This window comes from Homarus americanus, unplaced genomic scaffold (assembly GCF_018991925.1).
Source record: "Homarus americanus isolate GMGI-L3 unplaced genomic scaffold, GMGI_Hamer_2.0 scaffold7276, whole genome shotgun sequence".
Classification (NCBI taxonomy): Eukaryota; Metazoa; Arthropoda; class Malacostraca; order Decapoda; family Nephropidae; genus Homarus; species Homarus americanus.
Genome location: NW_024751360.1, coordinates 15830 through 37473, shown reverse-complemented (window position 1 = coordinate 37473; position 21644 = coordinate 15830). Strand labels below are relative to the sequence as shown.

General features: G+C 39.4%; 1 long non-coding RNA gene across 1 annotated transcript; it reads left to right on the top strand.

The window, feature by feature from the left end:
- The first annotated feature begins 1856 nt into the window (after positions 1-1856).
- LOC121854637 lies at positions 1857-20115 on the top strand. Its single transcript, XR_006086609.1, has 3 exons — positions 1857-1907; positions 18182-18302; positions 19939-20115. It is a non-coding gene; the product is annotated as an uncharacterized LOC121854637 (long non-coding RNA).
- Positions 20116-21644: the final 1529 nt, after the last annotated feature.

Genomic DNA, 21644 nt, shown 5'->3' with positions numbered 1-21644 from the left:
ATATATATATATATATATATATATATATATATATATATATATAATAGCATATTCGCCACTTACTAGCTGTTTGGGCGGTCTATCCAGTGTTAGTACAGGAAGAAACCGGGGACCGGGAATCCTCTGATGTTTGGTAGGGTCACACTGGATTGGTAGGGTCACATACAGGAAGCACCAAGAGCACTTGAAAACTTTCACTAACGTAGTCTACGTTCCATCCTCCGAGTTCGCTGGGAAGACAAGAGAACAAATGCCAGTATTCTTGCTAATGCCAACTGTAGGAGCTACTTTACAGTCACCTAACGAATAGTAAACGTAACGCCGGTGGGCAACTGAAAAAGTATAAGGATAGTCTTAAGACAAACCTGAAAAAGTGCCAAATCGACCCCCTTCACCTGGGAGACGATTACTCCACATCGTAACGCTTGGAGGAACACCACACGAGAAGGTGTTAATACTTTCGAGTTAGCCCGACTGCAAACTGAGGCAAACAAGCACCAACGCCGGAAAGACGCTGCCACTGCCCCTCCCACACTCGATGTAACCCTCCACATATGCAACATCTGTGAACAACTCTGCCGGTCCCGCATCGGCCACTTTAGTCACCTCAAAACTCACCAATGAATGTAACATCCCGAATAACTCATATCATTGTATCATAGCTGGATGATCATCATACTTGATTACGAGTGACAGCAAAGTAATAGTAGTATAAGCATCTCAAGGGGCACTACTCGGTCGAGTGTCCTTACTTGGAGCTGGCAGACGCTCGCCCTACAAAGGGTCACAGCTCAAGATTGAAGAAGCCGCAAGTCCAGAAAACCGTGAGGGCAAACTTTTTCGGAGTGAAGGTTGTAAACTCTTGGAACAATCTACCGGAGAGTGTTGTGACGGCACCGAGTGTGAGCTCTTTCAAGACAAGACTTGACCAACACTGGAGCGGGTTCAGGTACATTCAGGAGCCGGTGCATGCCCAGTACTTGCCAACAGTGCGTAACAGAGACGTGACCGATCGCCCAAGCGGCTAGCGAGCCGATCTTTTGGTGAAGAAGATAAATGAAAAGGAAAAGTAATCAGAGACGTGACTGATCGCCCAAGCGGCTAACAAGCCGACCAGTGGCGAAGAGGATAAAAGTAAAAGTAAATAATAACCTTATATATATTTCAAGCTTTTCATTAATTTGTAGGTAAAATTATAGTTTCGGACACGAGTTCCTATTAGCTGAACAATATTTGTTTCCATTGATTTTTTATATGATTTCATCGAATTTAACCTTAATTTCATTCGGAAACCGACCCCCCCCCCCATACTTGGTCATTAACAAAATCTCACCTAACCTAAGTTAACCTTTCTAGCGGAGCCTCGACCCCCTGTATGGTCATTAACAAAACCTAATCGTAATTTTCGTTTGCATATGGTAGAAATGGGGTTCAAAAGACTCAGAATAAGGAGATCTGAAGGTTCAGGTAGTTTAAAACTGTGGGGCGCGCCTGTCCATTTTGTTTACCAGCTGTGTGTGTGTGTGTGTGTGTTAATTCACCACATTTTAAGACCCATGACAAACTGATACTTTACCTGGACGAGCGTCGTAGAAACCATGTAGTACAGTATTATATATTTCTTGATGTACTGTAGTAGTGTACGTAGTGTGATTAGGCAACTAACCAAGTGTAAATATTTCACATAAGTTTATCTACAGATTTCCTTTAATTCATAATAATATTTGGAATCAAGGAGAATATAAAAATTACAAAAAGAAATATACTGTTTCATATTCTATGATGATGATCACCCTTATCATGATTTTATTAATCTTTATAAAGAAAATCTTACTTGTTGAATGGTCTTTGTTATTGTTTACTCAGTTGCCATGACAACCTAGCCGGACACACGGGATTTGAGATAGGTATGTACATCACAGTACAGTGTTCTCTATAATACTGTACACACGAGCGAGCTTAAATTATGTAATGTATAGTACTCAGGTGATACAGTAAGAAGGAAAATAACTTTAAAATGTGGCTTAATTAAGGTAAATAGTGACAAGGTAAACAAGATGATGTTAGGACGCCACAGTTACTGATGTATCATGTAAGTTTAGTTCATATTGATTCTGTTTAAATATACTGGATATCTGTACCATATATAGAATTTAAATATATGAACAGTGTATTAATGTACATACAGATGATATCCCATATGAAAAAATATGGATTGTTTAGTAATAAACAGTTTGGCTTCATTTCCGGCAGGTCAACAGTCCTACAGTTGATTAGGGTACTAGACTGGTGGACGGAAATTATCGATGACAGTCAGGCTGTGGACATAGTGTATTGTGACTTCATGAAGGCTTTTGATTGAGTACCCCACAAAAGACTATTAGAAAAAGTATCTAGTTATCGCATTGATGGAAAATATCTTGATTGGGTAAGGAATTTTTTAACTAAGAGAAAACAGAGGGTTGTGGTAAATGGAGAAGTATCTGACTGGAGAGAGGTCACTAGTGGGGTCCCTCAGGGTTCTGTCCTCGGCCCCCTGCTATTTGTCCTTTTTATCAATGACCTGCCTGAGGCAATTAAACGCGACAGTGAGGTATATCTATATGCGGATGACACAAAGATTTTTAGGAAAATAGAACGAGATGAGGATTGTGACATGCTGCAGGAGGACGTGGATGGGATCAGGGGTTGGACTGAGAAGTGGATGCTGAACTTTCACCCAGAAAAAAGTAAATACATGAGGATAGGAAGAACAAAAGTTGCTGACCATGGATATCATATGTACACCACGATCAAGAAGACCACTGTAGAGAAGGATATAGGGGTAGTCATCGATGATAAGCTGACGTTTTCTGACCATCTAGCTGAGAAAATCAACAAGGCTAATAAAATAGTGGGCATTATTAGAAGAACTTTTGTTCATCTGGATGCACCTATATTCAAGGCTCTGTACTGCTCTGGTTAGGCCACACCTTGAGTATGCTAATCAAATTTGGTGCCCATATCTCATTAAGGATATTGAAGCAGTAGAGAATGTACAGAGGAGGGCTACAAAATTAGTACGTACCACAAATCAAGGATTTATCTTATGAGGAAAGACTAAGGAAATTACAGTTACCGACACTGGCGTACAGAAGATCTCGTGGGGACCAAGTGGAAACATACAAGATAGTGTGTGGCATTTATGACCAGGCATGTACAGCAGGAACGTTCCAGATGAGGGAGGCTGACAATACCCGGGGGAACTCAAAGAAGATCTACAAAACAAGAGCGAGGCTAAATCTCAGAAGACACTCGTTCACGAGTAGGGTTGTCAACAACTGGAATAGTTTACCTGAGTGGGTAGTGAATGTGGAGACGGTGGAAAAGTTTGAAGCAAAATTAGATAAATACTGGAAAAATCAACAACAAGTATATAATTTTAGGGCACAATTATCCGCCACACACAGCCACCGTCTGAGTAGAGAAGAGGCTATTGAGCTGGAGTCACAGGCGTGAGCCTCTTCCAGAAGATCATCTGTGAGTATACAGACAATTATAGACAACAAAGCCATCATATGCTTGTTTCCTGCAGGGAAGAAACTATTGCAGGTCAAATGAAGTATTTAATTGATAATACAGTACCAGGCGGTCCGACTAATTACCCAAATGTACCCAAATGTAGCCGCAATGAAGTCAAATAATGGTCCTACATGAATAAATCGGACTGCCAACCACTTCTTGACTAGTATTTAGTGTCACAAAGTCACAAAAAATTGGAAAACTTAATTTAAACTGAGTTAATAGATCGCGTGCTTGTACCGAGGGAGTGAGTAATTACCCAAATGAACCCAAATGTACCCAAATGTAGTCGCAATGAGGTCAAATGATGGTCCTACAAGCGTAAATCGGGCTGTGAATCACTTCTCGATTATTATTTGGTGTCATAAAGTCACCAAAAATTGGTAAACTTAATTTAATCTGAGTTAGGTTAGGTTAGGTTTGGTTAGGTTAGGTTAGGTTAGGTTAGGTTTGGTTAGGTGGGGTTAGGTTAGGTTTGGTTAGGTACATGCACTCGATCTATTAACTCAGATTAAATTAAGTTTACCAATTTTTTTGTGTCTTTGTGACACCAAATACTAGTCGAGGTTAGGTTAGGTACATGCACTCGATCTGTTAACTCAGATTAAATTAAGTTTACCAATTTCTTGTGACCGTGACACCAAATACTAGTCGAGAAGTGATTGGCAGTCCGATTTATTCTTGTAGGACCATCATTTGACTTCATTGCGGCTACATTTGGGTACATTTAGGTAATTACTCACTCCCTCGGTACATGCACGCTATCTATTAACTCAGATTAAATTAAGTTTTCCAATTTTTTTTTATTTTGTGACACCAAATACTAGTCGAGAAGTGATTGGCAGTCCGATTTATTCATGTAGGACCATTATTTGACTTCATTGCGGCTACATTTGGGTAATTAGTCGGACCCGTACCAGGTTCTTGTCTTGGTAATTATTCGGATAATGACCTTCCACTGTTTTTCATTGAAAATGGGTTTAAAAGTACCCAATTTTCATTGATTTATTAGGGGATACTGTAGAATGAGCTAAGAGAGTTGTGCAATGAGCTTACTGAACCCCTGAAGATCATGTTCTGTAAATACCTGGATGAGCAAAAGGTCCCAGTGATTGGAAAATGGCTTATGTGTGTCTTATCTTCAAGAAGGGCGATCGTCACTCCACGAATAACTATAGACCAGTGAGCCTGACCAGCATAGTATGTAAAGTATTTGAGAGCATTATAGGAGATGCCATGATGGAACATGTACTACGACACAACCTTGTAAAGGATTGCCAACACAGTTTTATGATGGAGCGTTCCTTCTTAACAAATTACTTAAAGAACTGGATGTTTGGACCCAAATTCTGGAACAGGGTGGTAATTTCGACAATATATACCTAGATTTTGTAAAGGCTTTCGACAGTGTACCCCATGAAAGGCTGAAAATTAAACTGGAAGGGTACGGGATTCGGGGAAATGTCCTAGTGGGGATCGGAAACTTTATACGTGATCACAAGCAGTGTATGGTGATTAATGGGTGGGCGGGTGCGGAAGACTTTGCAGCAACGCAACTCATAGACGTGGCGGCACTGGCAGCGGGCACAAGCTGGCAACAACGCGTGCCCACTCCCACCTGCTCTCAGTGCAGACGCGGCCTAAGGAGGAGTATCATATGTCCCAACGGGAGGAAGAAACTGCATTAATTGAGACAATGTGAAAAGGACCTAGGTGTGTATGTTGACAACGAGCTGAAGTTCTCAGCCCATTGCGAGAAGAAGGTGAATTAGGCAACTAAATTATTAGGTCTTATAAGAAGGTCGTTGAGATTTCTAACGGTCCGTCCCTCGTAACGATCTTCAAGAGTGAGGTACTTCCCCGTCCAGAGTATTGCCACCCTGTCTGGTCCCCGAGATACACTAGGGGCTGTCAGTTGATTGAAAATGTCCAAAGAAGAGCCACCAGACTGGTACCTGCACTTCGGCACCTCAGCTACCCTGAGAGATTAGAGCACCTGAAATTGTTTAGCTTATACTACAGATGGGCAAGGTGGGACCTAATTGAGGTGTAAAAACTTTTCAAAGGGCACTACTCAGTGGAGTGTCCTTAACTCGAGCTGGCGGACGCAAGCCCAGAAAACTGTGATCGTTAACTTTTTTGGTGTGAGAGTTGTGAACTCTTGGAACAATCTGCCAGAGAGTGTTGTGACGGCACCGAGTGTGAGCTCTTTGAAGACCAGACTTGACAAAAACTGAAGCAGATTCAGATATAATCAGGAGCCAGTGCATGCCCAGTACTTGCCAACAGAGTGTAACAGAGACATGACCGATCGTCCAAGCGGCTACTGAGCTGATCAGTGGTGAAGAGGATAAAATTAAAAGTAAATGTAAATTTTGCTGATATCATGTGCTAACCTAACCCAACTAAGTAAACCTAGTAAAATTATTGTTTCGGTCGTGCACCTATTTGGAAGGAGGTCAGAATCATTCAAAACACATCAAAAACCATCGGAAAAACATAATTTCAACCTAACTTAAACTTAAAATCTTAATATAAGCTGCATGACCAAAATTATAATAATACCCAAAACCTAGCCTAACCTACTTCTTAATTCACAACCTACTTCTTAACTTGCCTATATCTAGAAAACTAAGCATTTACACAAGAAAATTAATAAATCAGACAGTAAGCAGCATACAAAACTGTGTCTAAAACACCCTAATAATTATTATACTAATGGCAGCCACACCTCATATATTAGCCCTTGTCTTAATAAATATTCGGGTGTGACCAAGCACGTAACTCTATACTGTAGTCACTTGTATATAAGGACATAGAGCAAAAACAGAAATAAAACTAATACTTTACTCAAGCATTTTGTCAGAAATTTATATTTAAATTTTTTATTTATTATTTTTTTTTTAAGAAATTTCATATTGATCACATAAAGTGGGCAGGAATTTGAAATAGAGGGAAACTGTGGAGTAAAATACACGAAGTTGGTGAAACCAAACCAAACCTAACCTAACCTAACCTAACTTTTACAGAAAACTTTATTTAAGGACAGGTGCCTGGGTTAAGTACTGTAGCTGAGTTAGGAAACTATCAATTTCTTCAGTTTATCAAGAACATCCCAAAAATAGTGGAGGAAATGAATTGTTCCTTAACAAAAATATCATCAGGAACCTAACCTTACAACTCTCAAAAAATATCAGTACAGTATACAGTACTGTACATGTCTCAATCTAACCTAACCTAGCCAGAGAAACCAGAAGGAGCTGACTTAATTTGTTGTTATGCCATGTAATGCATTGTTGCACAGGAGGGCCAAATGGCACACAGAATTACTAAAGATGCTTAAGGGTTCAGTTGAAATTCAATAAGGCTCTCATTAATTAAGTGCAACTTTGGTTCAGGGTCTTGTGAAAGTATACAACATTTTAATGGTTTAACCCTTTGGCTGCCGGAGGTTATCCTAAGCTGAATATAATCGTCTGTTAGTGGCCAGAATAAAATGGCAAGTGCTGGAAATGCAGCAAAAGGGTTAATGACTAAAATGTATATGGACATGGGAATGGTTAACTTAATATAACAGTACTTTTATGTTTCTGCAAGTATAGGTAACAAACAACATATGGAGCAGGTTCATTGACTGCTTCAGAAGGAGGGTTAGGGTTTACATTTCAAGATTTTACATTACACATAATGAATTTAGGTAATTTACTGCAAATAATAATGTGAGTGTGGCACTATGCATGACAAATGATCAATTAATATAAACTTAACTTGTGTACAGTACGGTACATCATAATCTGGACACTGAACATTCGAAGTTCCTGGTTCACAGTGGTGGGCACAGCTAAATGAAAAGTTAGCTTCGCTAACCGCTAATCTGCAAACTAAAAAGTTAACTTCGCTTACGTAAACTGCTAAACAGCTAAAAAAATTAGCAGAAGCTAATGCTAACTGCTAACTTTTATTATATGAATTTAGCTTCGTTTTTTGGGGGGGGCTCTAAAACCCTTAAAAACAGATATAGAGAGCTGAAATTTTCATATGTTGTCTTGTAGCTTAGACAGAGCTTTCCAAAAAGGCATAGCATGCCAAGATCAGATGATGATCAAGGTGTACACAAATAATTAAATGAACAAATGAAATTAAACATTAGTTTACATTCAAGTTTCAACATACACTTTATAATCTTTATTTACTGTACGAAAAGACAGAAAGTATTAAACGTATCCAAAAACTACAATACTGTATAGCATAGGTAGCAAATAGCATCATGCCAAGATCAGATGATGATCAACTTATGAAGGTGTACACTGTACACAATTTCACTAGTAATTAATTTGCATTCCCATACAACCTATCGGCCTTATTCATTATTCATGTAAATATGCAATACCAACCACATACACATTATACCAGTGCATTTTTATATAACATATTGTTGGTCTTAGTCATGTCTTGTCACGTTTACACATACTAACACGCATTCAGCCAAGCGTGCCTCACTGGCTGTTGGAGACACGCGTCGTGGCGTCAAACGCTTACAACAGACAGGAGCAAACATGTATAAATTTTGTTAGTGGACTTAAATTTAGCGGAAGCTAATTGGTCCGTTAATGGTTTCCAAAGTTAGCGAAAACGCTAATCCGCTAACGAGAAAGTTAGCTTCGCTAATTAGCGGTTGGCTGATTAGCGGAACCGTGCCCACCACTGCTGGTTCATCTCTTCAAACAAAACTACAGTCACAACAATCTAATCCTTAAACTCTCAACACACAACACACACATATATAACACAATTACATAACCAATGGTCACCTTATTTAATTACTAAAGCAGTACAGTGAACCCTCACTTTACGCTGTCAATTGAACACACGGCGGCCCGCGTAAAGTGAGAAACGCGTAAAGTGAGCAACATAACATATGGGATTAATTGAAATAGAGACCGGGCCGACCCCCAAACTCCACTTTTTCAGACACAATACCTACTTTGTAGTAAAAATAACTTCTTAATTTTATGATGGTATGCACACACAATTAATAATTAAGAGAAATCTCAATAATATTAGGTTTTTTAACACTTACATTAGTAGAAAAGATGGCTGGGCACACGGGGATGGGGGGGTTGGTTCCGAGGCAGAGGGCAGATTATTGGCCCTCACCTGTATCACTTGTATCAATTGTATCACTATCCACCACAGAGGCTTGCAGGGCCTCTTTGTCAAACCCCTCAAAGTCCATATAAGTCCATATCCTCACTATCATTATCACTATCACTGACTTGGGCCGGCTGTGGTGGGTGGCGGGTGAAGAACTCGGTAATGTTTTGATGACTGGGCGACCTTGTGCGCGCCCTGCTTGCGCCGCTCTCCGCGTAAAAGGGTACACACACCGCGGAAAGTGAGCATTCCGGTTTCGGCAGGGTACCGCGTAAACGTGGGAACGCGTAAAGCGGGGGTTTACTGTACTGATATACAAAACCTGAGTAAGTGGTCCCCAAGTTTAACAAATGTATGTCTGCCTTCACCAGCAGCCCGACTGAGGAATCCCAAACCTACCACTACAGTTCACACCACCGATTTTCCAGCACCCTTGGTTCCAAAACCTTGCTGGATTATCCATTTTTCCGGACCAACTGAGGTCAGGTAATAATAATTCAACACTACACCTCTGACCCACTAATTATACACCTCCTGTGTCTCTAAAGCACCATAGACTGCTAGAAACTTTAATTAAACAAATATTGAATGTAAATTTAATGTGAAAAAGCCATAATTTTGAGCAACATATTACTGTACAGTGACCCCTCGTTTAACGAACACCTCGGTTAACGTAATTTCGATTAACGAACTGCCTTCCATAAGGATCTTCAATTCGTTTAACGAAAAAAATTTCGCTTAACGAACTTCTTACGAACCGACCTCAACATGTTTTCGCTTGCACTGACCGGGCAACCAGCTTTAGTATCAGTCCGCCAATACATTAATCGGTTCTAGGGCTTAAATTCCTTACTATTTTTGTAAATATCAAGAAGTTTATACTATTCAATAATTTTAAAAGTTTAATATTCAATTTTTTAGTCATTTTAACAATTATTGAACAAAATTGAAGGTAAAGTGACTAGTTTAATGCGCGGCATCCAGCCTCTTAACACAGCAAACAGGCGTCAGTCTCTCTCTGTTTTCACTGGAGGTAACATCTTGCTTGAGACTCTCTTCAACTAAACGCTTTTTTTCTGTGTTTCCAAGCAAATTATTGGTCATTTTGAAAATTATTTTACATATTGACAATATATAGTGCAGTGCAGTGTTATTTTAAAGAAAATATTCTTTATTTACAGCTAGTTTAACTTTGAAAAATACGTGTTGCCATTGTTTGAATCCAGCATGGGGCCTAAGAGATCAAGAAAAGTGATTTCAATCCAAATAAAGCAGGAAATAATAAAAAAACACGAACAAGGTATTAAATCAAATGCGCTATGCAAAGAATATGGCATGTCGGCATCAACTGTGTCGACAATTCTTGCACAAAAAGACAAATTTAAGGAAGTGAACGTGAGAGACAAATCTACAAGAGTGTTTAAAAGTAGATCCCTAATCGTAGAAACTGAGAGGTTACTTATCATCTGGATTAGGGAAAAACAGATGAAAGGTGATTCAGTTTCTGGTGATTTCATTTGTGAAAGAGCCAGGGAGATTTATGAACATTTAAAGGCAGATCAACCTGGTTCTTCAGGAACAGAATTTGAAGATTTTCGGGCTAGCAAAGGCTGGTTCGAAAAATTTAAGAAAAGAAGTGACATTTTAAGTGTTGTTAGGCATGGTGAAGCTGCTAGTGCTGATAAAGAAGGGGCAGCAAAGTTTTTAATTGAATTTAAAAAACTGATGGAAGAAGAAAATTATCTTCCACAGCAAGTGTTCAATGTTGACGAAACTGGGCTGTTCTGGAAAAAGATGCCCAAAAGAACATTCATCACCAAGGATGAAGCCTCTTTACCTGGGCATAAACCCATGAAAGACCGTCTCACTCTATTGCTTGGTGCCAATGCTTCAGGGGATTTCCGACTGAAGCCTATGCTTGTCTACCACTCTGAAAACCCCAGGGTGTTCAAGCAACAGAAAGTGGTAAGAACAATGCTTGGAGTTTATTGGAAGTCCAACCGTAAGGCATGGGTGACAAGACAGTTCTTTAATGAATGGGCTGTTGATGTGTTTTGCCCCTCTGTCAAGAGCTACCTAACCACCAATAAACTCCCTTTAAAGGCTCTTCTCCTCATGGATAATGCTCCTGGTCATGACCCTGACCTTGCCAGAAATTTGGAGTATCAATTTGACTTTGTGAAAGTGTTGTTTTTGCCTCCAAACACTACATCACTCATACAGCCAATGGACCAGAATGTAATCAGCAACTTCAAGAAGTTGTACATGAAGAAAATGTTTAGGAGGTGTCATCAGGCAACTTCCATTGATCCTGAACTAACACTGAAACAGTTCTGGAAGACACAATTCAACGTCCTGGAGGCTGTAAAATTGATTGTGTCATCATGGCAAGAAGTCTCCAATAGAACCCTCAATTCTTCATGGAAAGCACTGTGGCCATCAGTAGTCCATGATTTTGAGGGATTTGAGGATGACACAGAGTTGGACCAGGAGATTGTGTCCATTGGTCAGTCATTGGGCCTTGAAGTGGAGGAGAAGGATGTGGAAGAGCTTGTGATGTCTCATGAGGAGGAACTTACTCCTGATGACTTGAAGCAACTGGATGAGATGTTACGGGTAGAGGCTGACAGTGGTGAGGAGGAAATTGAAAGTGATGACCATATGTCAGCTAAACAGTTGAAAGATGTGATTTACTACTGGGAGAAGTTCAGGGAACTGGCTTCAAAGCACCCAGAAGTGGAAAAAACTGAACTAACTTTGTGTCATGTTGAGGACTCAGTGGTCTCCTTCTTTAAACATAAGTTAATGGTGAGGAGGACAGATGCCCCACAGACCACAATTGACACTTTCTTCAGTAAAAGGCAGAGGGAACAAGATGCTAGCCCTCAGCCTTCCACTTCAAGAAGGAGAGAGGATGTTCATGGTGGAGAATCTGTCAGTCCAGAGGTTCCTGACATTTTCATGGAAGGTGACTCACCTTCCAAGAAGCAGTAAAATGCTTCTCCTCCACCTCCACTTCCTTCTCTTCTCCCTTCTCCTCCTGCACCTCCCACTTCAAATGCACATCATCACCATCATCCAGGAGCCTTCTACATACACACCTCAAAGTAAGTAAATTTTTCCGCCATTTTTGTTGAAGTTAGGAAATTTTCGGTGAGCTGGAACCAATTACCCAAAAACCCATTGAAACAATGGTTTCGGTTAACGAACGTTTCGGTTAACGAACGACCTTCTGGAACGGATTGAGTTAGTTAACTGAGGGGCCACTGTATACACTTTGTACTCAAATGTGCTACAGTACAGTACTTGTACACTAAAGGACTAAACTATTTATCTCTTGTGCAAAGTTTGTGATGCTTACACTCAATTTAATCACTGTCTTACAAGAATTCCAGCAATGCAAGTTATATTCTGCCAAGTCTAGTCAGCAACATTTTATAAGAAAAAACTTCTAAGTGCAAAACTACCTTCACCCTGGCTGGGAGGATGAGGGAGGGGGAGGTGAGGTATTGATAGCCGGTCGGCGAAGGTTACCAAGTGCGTATATCAGTCAGATAGAGGGAGTTTAAGTTTTTGCTTATAAATTGTCACTGAATTGACAAGGCAGAATATAACTTACATTGCTGGAGTTCTTGTAAGATGGTGATTAATTTAAGTACAAACATCCCATGGTTTGCACTGGATATAAAATTTTTAGTACAGCATGCCCTTCAAAATTCGCCGGGATTTGGTTCTCAGAATGGAGGCGAATAACATTTGCTGACGGGGGTTTATGTTCCAGGCTTAACCATTGATTCTTGATGAGTTAATATAGCCTGAACATGTAAAAGTTGGTTGGGTTTTAGTAGCGAAACCCAAGTAGTCCTTTCTTCATTTATTTTGGAAAATATATTATATACAGTGACCCCTCGTTTAACGAACGCCTCGGTTAACGAAATTTCGGTTAACGAACTGCCTTCCATAAGGATCTTCAATTCGGTTAACGAACAAAAATTCGGTTAACGAATTTCTTACGAACCGACCTCAACATGTTTTCGCTTGCACTGACCGGGCAACCAGCTTTAGTATCAGTCCGCCAATACATTAATCGGTTCTAGGGCTTAAATTCCTTACTATTTTAGTAAATATCAAGAAGTTTATACTATTCAATAATTTTAAAAGTTTAATATTCAATTTTTAGTCATTTTAACAATTATTGAACATAATTGAAGGTAAAGTGACTAGTTTAATGCGCAGCATCCAGCCTCTTAACACAGCAAACAGGCGTTAGTCTCTCTCTTTCACTGGAGGTAACATCTTGCTTGAGACTCTCTTCAACTAAACGCTTTTTTTCTGTGTTTCCAAGCAAATTATTGGTCATTTTGAAATATATTTTACATATTGACAATATATAATGCAGTGCAGTGTTGATTTAAAGACAATAATCTTGAAATACACCAAGAGAACTAAAATTTTATGGGTGAAATGGTGCCATGGGGTGACTTCTCTTCCACCCCAATGACTTCTCTTCTTCCTTCTCCTCCACCCCCATTCTAATTCCCATCATCATCATCCAGGAGCCTTCTACATACACACCTCAAAGTAAGTGAACTTTTCAACCATTTTTGTTGAATTTAGGAAATTTTCGGTGAGCTGGAACCAATTACCAAAATACCCATTGAAGCAATGGTTTCGGTTAACGAACGACCGTCTGGAACGGATTGAGTTCGTTAAATGAGGGGTCACTGTACAGTTCAACTGTAGCTATGAGTGTTAAATGAGGATGGAGGATTCCTTAAAGTAGCTCTACTAAATACGTCTGATTGGTGTGAGGGTTGTAGTGATAATGCCCGCTTGCCGGCTTCTTCGTAGCTGACTTAACATCTTACAGCCCCGCCCCAAGGGTGGAACTTACCCATCACGTGATGTGACCATGGCACCTCTTAGCTAGTGGAAAGTTACAGGGGGTGATATGATTATATAAACTTAATGTACATTTATATGAAGATTAAGGGGCTAATACAGGTACATTTTTACTTGAGTGCAAAGAAATGCATATTCCCTTTTATGTGTTTGCCCTAAGGACAATTATTTCTTTTACCTGTATTGTATATACTGTATGTGTGTGTGTGTGTGAGTCTACCCTCAAGTCCACTCCGTGCTTTGTTATTAATAACAAAGCATGGAAATGACTTCATGGTAGACTCACATTTTTAATACATTTGTTTCCGATGATTATTTGTGAGAGGATTTTTCCCATTATTATTTATTTGTACAGTATGTGTTTTGTGTGTGTGTGTGTGTGTGTGTGTTTGTGTGTGTCTACACACACACAAACACATATATACATTACAGGTAAAAGAAATTACTGTCTCTAGAACGAATGGCTTCCTGTCCCGGCCTCAAAAATGCCAGCCACTTTAAAACTACCCTTAGACATTCTTGGGTACATCCAGGGTGTCATCCACGAATTAAAAATCCACAAATTTGAAGGGCATGTTGTAATTAACTTAGTACATTTGAGTACAGGTTTGCCCTTAGGACAATTATTTCTTGTACTTTTTTCACGATACGTACAAGTATTTAGGATGGTGTGTGCATGTAAATGAGTAAAAATAAAAGAAGAATGTTATATATCTACCCAAAAATAAGAGTTGAAAAACTTGTACTCAAATGTACTAGACTAAAGGATTAAAAATTTCATATCCTGTGCAAACTATTCACTATGTTGCAAGGATTCCAGCAATACAAGGTTATATTCTGCTAAGTTTAGACTGACATTTTATAAGATAAAAACTTTAAGCCTAAAACTACCTTCACCCTGGGTGGGAAGGAGGGAGGGAAGGAAATTAGTGCTCTCTCGTAATTTTGTCCGGACTAAAGTAGGTGCCAGACCATCAGTTCCCGGAAAATCGGTGGTGTACCTGTATTTAGTGTGGAACTTAATTTGGCTTGTTCTCTACACAAGTCCAACTATTTTTAACACATTTATCTTAATACATCACATTACATAGAGCATCATATAACAACAATATCAGAAACAGTAACATAATATAGCAACAACATCAGATACAATAGTGTATCATCTTATATCAGTTCACTTTTCATTAAAAACATTTAGAAACGCTAACATTAAACCCAACCTCCAAATCGAGTACATACACCAATACACACGTAGGTAACCACGCAACTACTTGTAACACTGTTGTCATGGTCACGTTGACTGCTGATCTATTTAACTAATGATTCTTATTAAACTCCACGACCGCAAAACATGAGTGGGTTAGCGACCCCTGGGAAGAAGACGTGTTTTTCCCCATCGACGCTACACTTGTTCCCTCCCAGAGTCCCGCCTTTGTGAAGACAGTTATCAATGCGTTGTTTATTCCACTTTCTCCTGGGAAGCTCAATCTTGAATTAGTCTGTGTATATCAACTCAAGTAATTTGCCAGACCTGTCAACTGAGGGTCATCTTTGAATGAGTAACAGTTAGTTTGTTTGTGATTATTGTCATTGCGTGAGTAGCGATCACTGGCAACTCAGGGGTATTTATACCCGTGCATCGCCAGGGAGAGCGTCCCCTGACGCTGCTCCAATGTTTCTCCAGGTATGTTTATGTGTAGCCATTCAGTTAATTCAGTCAATTGTAGTGAATATCAGTGTTCATGCTTTAATAGTTGAATGGTCATTCACCCAGTGTAAGAGTAATATTACGTAAATTCGTCTGTCGTCTAGACAAGAGAGTTGTTTGTGTTGTCATGCTTCCCAGTCCGTTCCCTGATGCTGCTCCAATGTTTCTCCAGATCCCATTGTGACTCTTGGATCACTCGACAACTGCCCCGGATGTAGTAGATACCTAGTAGGGATCATATATGAGACGATGGCACCGATGCGACCTGATTAAGGTGCTCCATTGCTTCGTTGAGCCAGACCCCAGACTCGCCATGTGTCTGGCTACTACCGACCACAACAACGGTCATGAGCCCCAGTGTTCTACCCTGGGTTACTCCTTGGAAGTATATGTCCACAGAGAGGGTTGTAACATATATGTTAGGGACAATTAGTTGGAAATAATTATCCCATATTGGGTAGTGGACCCCTGTATATGCTAGTGTCAGTATTAACGTGTATGTTGAGGAAAGTAATCTACAATGAGTGCCATGTACTATGTATTGTGAGTAGGGCCAAGGAACTGGTCCTGCTATGCCATGTAATGTAACACCAGTAATGTTGTGTGCAGTAAGAATGTAAGATCTGAGTAATACTGTTGAGTAAAGAAATAAGAAAGTAAGTAAATAAGAAAATAAGTAAAGAAGAAAGTACTGAGTCTGCAATAAGCCCAGGAGTTGAGCCTGGTAGTTACTTGATTAATAATATTGTGGGGTATGGGATGTTTGGGTTCGCACTCAGGATGGGATGGAGAAAGGAAACTCACAATGTGCTCTCTATATACATGTTGTATTGGATGTACAATGTAGCTTGGTGCTGGGAAGGCAGCATGGCTACAAGCGTGATGTAGAGAGAGCTGGTTGGTGAGGACGCTCAGAGAAGGACAGCTTGTGGGTCGCCATGCTCGCCAGCGGGAGAGAGGACCGCCAGGCAGGCGGAGGAGGGAGGGCCGCCAGGCAGCGGCAGAGGAGGAGGTGTTGCTGGCTGTGGCTGTAGGTAGAGAGAGAGATCACCACGAGGTCAGGTCTTAAATAGCGGGGGTAGGCGTGGCTTAGCAGTTGACCCCCGCTCCGTGGTGTATGGCGGCGCTGGTTGACCTAGACCACGAGGCATACACTGGGGAATTGGTGGGGTCGGCTAGGCAGCGACAAACAGCGTTTGTAGGGGAGAATTCCACTACAATATATCTTTTTCCCTTTGATTTTATATTAATAAATTTGTTTTAGAGTACTTTAGGTATTTATTTCTCCCACAGTATTTTTACCTTTTACAGTATTAGTTCTCGCCTAACGCGGGGTTTCACTTTAACGCTTTTTTCATATACGCTGTGCCTCACAGAGCTGAACTTTCACTAACACGATTTTTTCCACATATACGCCGTGAGTGTCCTGCCTCGAGACGCTTATTTTTAGATTTGCCCCACCTGACTGCCTGTTTTAGCTCACAAAATTCATACAAATTACCCGGCAGAATATAATTTACATTGCTGGAATTCTTATAATTTGGTGATCATTTTGAATATAAACATCATATATTTTGCATTAGACATACAAATTTTAGATAAAATGTTTTCTCTGAGTAAATATGTTATCTTTTGTGCAAAATATATGACATTTATATTCAAAATATTCCTGGTCTTACAAGGAATCCAGCAATGTCAATTATATTATCCTAACTTTAGTTTGAGGTATTATTTATTACTAAAAAGTTAAATACAGTATTCTGGTTTTCCCACACATCTCCTTGGGACGGTTGGTGGGGGGTGGGGGGGAGGGAGGGACCGACCGACCATCTGTTACCCTGTGAAGAATATTTTTTTTTTATTAACTGAAGATATTTGTTTTAGCTCATAAAATTCATACAAATTACCCGGCCAGAATATAATTTACATTGCTGGAATTCTTACAATTTGGTGATCATTTTGAATATAAACATCATATATTTTGCATTAGACATACAAATTTTAGATAAAATGTTTTCTCTGAGTAAATATGTTATCTTTTGTGCAAAATATATGACATTTATATTCAAAATATTCCTGGTCTTACAAGGAATCCAGCAATGTCAATTGTATTATCCTAACTTTAGTTTGAGGTATTATTTATTAAAATTTAGTGGTTTTCCCCCAAAAATTTCTCAGAGAGGAAGAGCCAGCAGTGTTGTGTGAGAAGAGGGGGAGGGAGTTGAGTCCATTATTTGAATGGACATTAACTTGGCGACTGTATTTCTCTATTTCTCTTAAGTATTAATTGTGTGCATGTACCATCATAAAATTAAGATGTTATTTTTACTACAACATAGTTATGTGTCTTCAAAAAGTGGAGTTTGGGGGTCGGGCTGGTTTTTATTGGAATTAATCCCATATGTTCTGTTGTTCACTTAACGCGGGACCCTCTGGGTTCTATTGACCGCGTTAAGTGGGGTACAACTGTATTTCCGTCCAAGTGACTTGATACCAGAATTACCATACCCATGTGCCTAGACCCTCGACCATGCTACCAAAAGAATGACCATGCTACCAAAAGAATGACCTGGCTACCAAAAGAATGTCCATGCTACCAAAAGAATAGGTGACAGAACTAAGTAAGAGTAAGATAAGAGAAGTGAGTAAGATGAGGGTGATGTAGAGGTGTGGGAAACACGCGCCCTCACACTGTGCACTTTTAAATCAACTTTTAAATTCATTGGGTGATGGGGAAGAATGTGTTTAAGTTTTACCCTTTGAAATTACTTACATTTTGCTATTTACCATAATAAGAACTGAATTTATTCTCACTGCTGATTGAGCATAATGTTTTCAACTTAAATTTCTTTAAAGACAAAGGCAGCTAAGATGGGGGTGGACAAGGTAGCCCTCTCCTCTTCCAAGTCCTGGGATCTACCCCTTGCTGCCATTTTCTGCATCGCCATTGCTGCATATGTTATTCTTGTTATTATCGGTAAGAACTTTTTCATATACTGTACTGTAATAAGAACTTACGAGCATGTGTGCACTGCAGTCTTCAACTGTTACAGGTCAGCTTTCATGGATTTCAGGCATCAACTCACTTAGTTCCAGTCACTTCACCAGATTGAATTGTTGCCTACTTGCTTGCCTTAATCTTTTATCAGGAACTAAACGTGTTTTCATCAAATTAATGGTGCTATGAACAATAGAAGACAGCTATCCCATCCCCCCCACTCTCTGCAGGACTAAGAGAGCCCATGCCCCTATTCTAACCTTGACCTCAAGGGATGCTCCTTACTTTATAACTTCTTACTCACTCATGCCTCCTGTCCTGTAAAAGCACTGAATATATTAAGATTTGTGGTTAAAATAACATGCTTGTGAAGGGGCAGTATAACCTGAACCCTTCTCTGAAGGAGCTACAGCCTTAAGGAAGATACAACTCTCTACTTATTTCTTGTTAACTGTGTTAATGGGGAGAGATTACCATAATATTGTGCAACACTTTTTTGAGAACTCTTTTGGCTAACACATTACCAGTGTGTTTTTCTCAGCTGAAAAGAGATGCCCCGCCCCATCCTCAAGAGTTAAAGCTGATTGGCTGTTGCAAATCTGTCCGATTTCATCCTGAAGTAATAATATATTTCTAAATGAGTTTATTCATAATCGTTGGGATAACCGTTTCTGACGAGAAAGACATTCAGCTAAATTATCTAAAGATACATACATTCATTATTCCAAACATGAGCATGTAGGAAGTTTATCAGAAATCTCTCATAGTTTCTACCATCAGTCTCAGACCAGTTTACGAGGACTGATCCACCATAGTTTCTACCATCAGTCTCAGACCAGTTTACGAGGAGGACTGATCCACCATAGTTTTTACCATCAGTCTTAGACCAGTTTATGAGGAGGACTGATCCACCATAGTTTCTACCATCAGTCTCAGACCAGTTTACGAGGAGGACTGATCCACCATAGTTTTTACCATCAGTCTTAGACCAGTTTATGAGGAGGACTGATCCACCATAGTTTCTACCATCAGTCTCAGACCAGTTTATGAGGAGGACTGATCCACCATAGTTTTTACCATCAGTCTTACACCAGTTTATGAGGAGGACTGATCCACCATAGTTTCTACCATCAGTCTCAGACCAGTTTATGAGGAGGACTGATCCACCATAGTTTCTACCATCAGTCTCAGACCAGTTTATGAGGAGTCCTTACTGGTTACAATGCTCCTAAACTCTCTATTTCTTGCTCCTACCTAAAGTGTCAGCTGTCCTTACTGTTCTGTAAGGATTTAGCTTTTATTAAAAGATGTAGAGTCAGTGGAGCTTAGATGTTTTGAGATGGACTGAATAGAGTTTTCCTGAGTTCATTACACACACACACACACACACACTCAGAAGAGAGATAGAGAGAGATTGATTTATGGTTCCTTTTCTAATATTACAACTAGAGCAATATTTCAGACAAATTATTAACATATAGTGCAGTACTCCCCAAAACAAATAAATTAGTACTGTACACATGTTAGATTCCATATTCTTGTCGGGAGTTTATGCACATTTGGCCATAAATTTGCTGGCCATAAAGTGGGGTTTCAGCATCAATCTGCTTTCCAGGATTGAGTATAAGGCAGTGTTTGTTGAGGAAAGGTGTGTGTGGAGGAGGATGTCCCTATGCACTATGTTGTAACTGTTCTCAACTTGGTCTACACTGTGCTCAAGTCTGTTGCAACTGTGGCCCAAAACCCTCGTGTACTTCTCTGCTTGACTACTGCTGTCCCACAGATCAGGTATGATATCAAGTTAAGAATCGTTTACTTGTCATCTTTGAAGGTTTTTCTGAATATAAAATGAATGAGAAAAAATTCAAATTGTTTACATAATTAAATAACAAGGCTGAATGTACTACATAATTTACAGTACACACTGTATTCACAAGTTTGTGTGACTTAGAATCTGTACAAGGTAAATTTAATGATTGTTTCATATAAATAATGAAAAATTCAGCAAGATCTCTAATCTCTGAAACAAAACCCTACAGTATCAGCCAGCATCAAGTGCATTTGGGATGATGATGGTAATTACAGTTCATAAGTACTTTTGCTGTGAAGCTTTGATGTAAGAGAAATCATAAGAGCAATATGCTTTACTGTGACTAGGGAAGTTCTTTGTAACATATTCATAGTGCCTTAGTTGATAATTCTAATGGTTCATTATTTAAGCTGCTGTAACTAAAAAAAACTAGTTTGGTTCATACTGAGCAGAGGCACAAAATGAGGAGCAATCTGATATTAGTACTCAACTAACTACTAATTGTTGTTGTTCATATTGTACATCCTAACAGCTCATTTAAGTTCTTTTGTACAGTACATACCAGTGTCGGATATAGACCTGTGGAGGCCCATGGGCAGCCTCTTTGTGGAGGCCCCCTCATTATAACTACCCAAGAGGGTGGGGTGGCGAGTGAAGCGAGCCTAAACATCTGGGAGTTCCGGGGGGCGCTGTAAGCCCCCCGGGAAATTGTTGAAATTTGAACACTTCTTTGGAGAATTTTGAAGCCATATGCAGTTATAGTGAGGAAATTAGAACATTGAGAAATTGTTAATAAATGTACATTTATTGGTAGTGTACAAATTCTCAACACACACACACACACACAAAAGTGAGACATGACTGGAGTCATTCATGTGGTTTCAAGTCGACCAGCCCTAATATAGCTACTACCGCACATGTCAAAAATTTTCAAGAGACTTTACAGAAAAGAATATATTATTAGTTATCACGGAGAGATGATTCTTTGCATTATTAATCAGATAAACCTCTACTCAAATGCCCTGATGGCATTCGCAATGGAAGTGATAATGAAAAAATATATATATTTTTTTTTTTAAATCTCAATTTCGTTTTTCCATGTAGTTAATTTTTAATCAATATAATCAATTTTTAATCAATTTGTTGAATTCTAAATATATTATTAGCAACATAAACAATAGCATTCATTAAAAATATACGGTTCATAGGAAAACCAGGTATTCATGAATTTCAAGGAATAGCTAGCCTAATTTCTATCACGCTTCTTGCTGAACATAGTTTTACGTGATGGAATAGATAAACATGAATTTTAAAGATTGAAAATAAAAATAATCCAAATGAATAAACAAATAAATAAAATATTGTAATATGTGGAGGCCCCCCACATTGTGGAGGCCCCTGGGCAGCTGCCCACTTTGCCCACTCCTGAATCCGGCCCTGGTACATACGTACTATATATCTATATTCTTATTTGTAACTTTGAAATGTAGACCAAGTACTGTACTGTACTG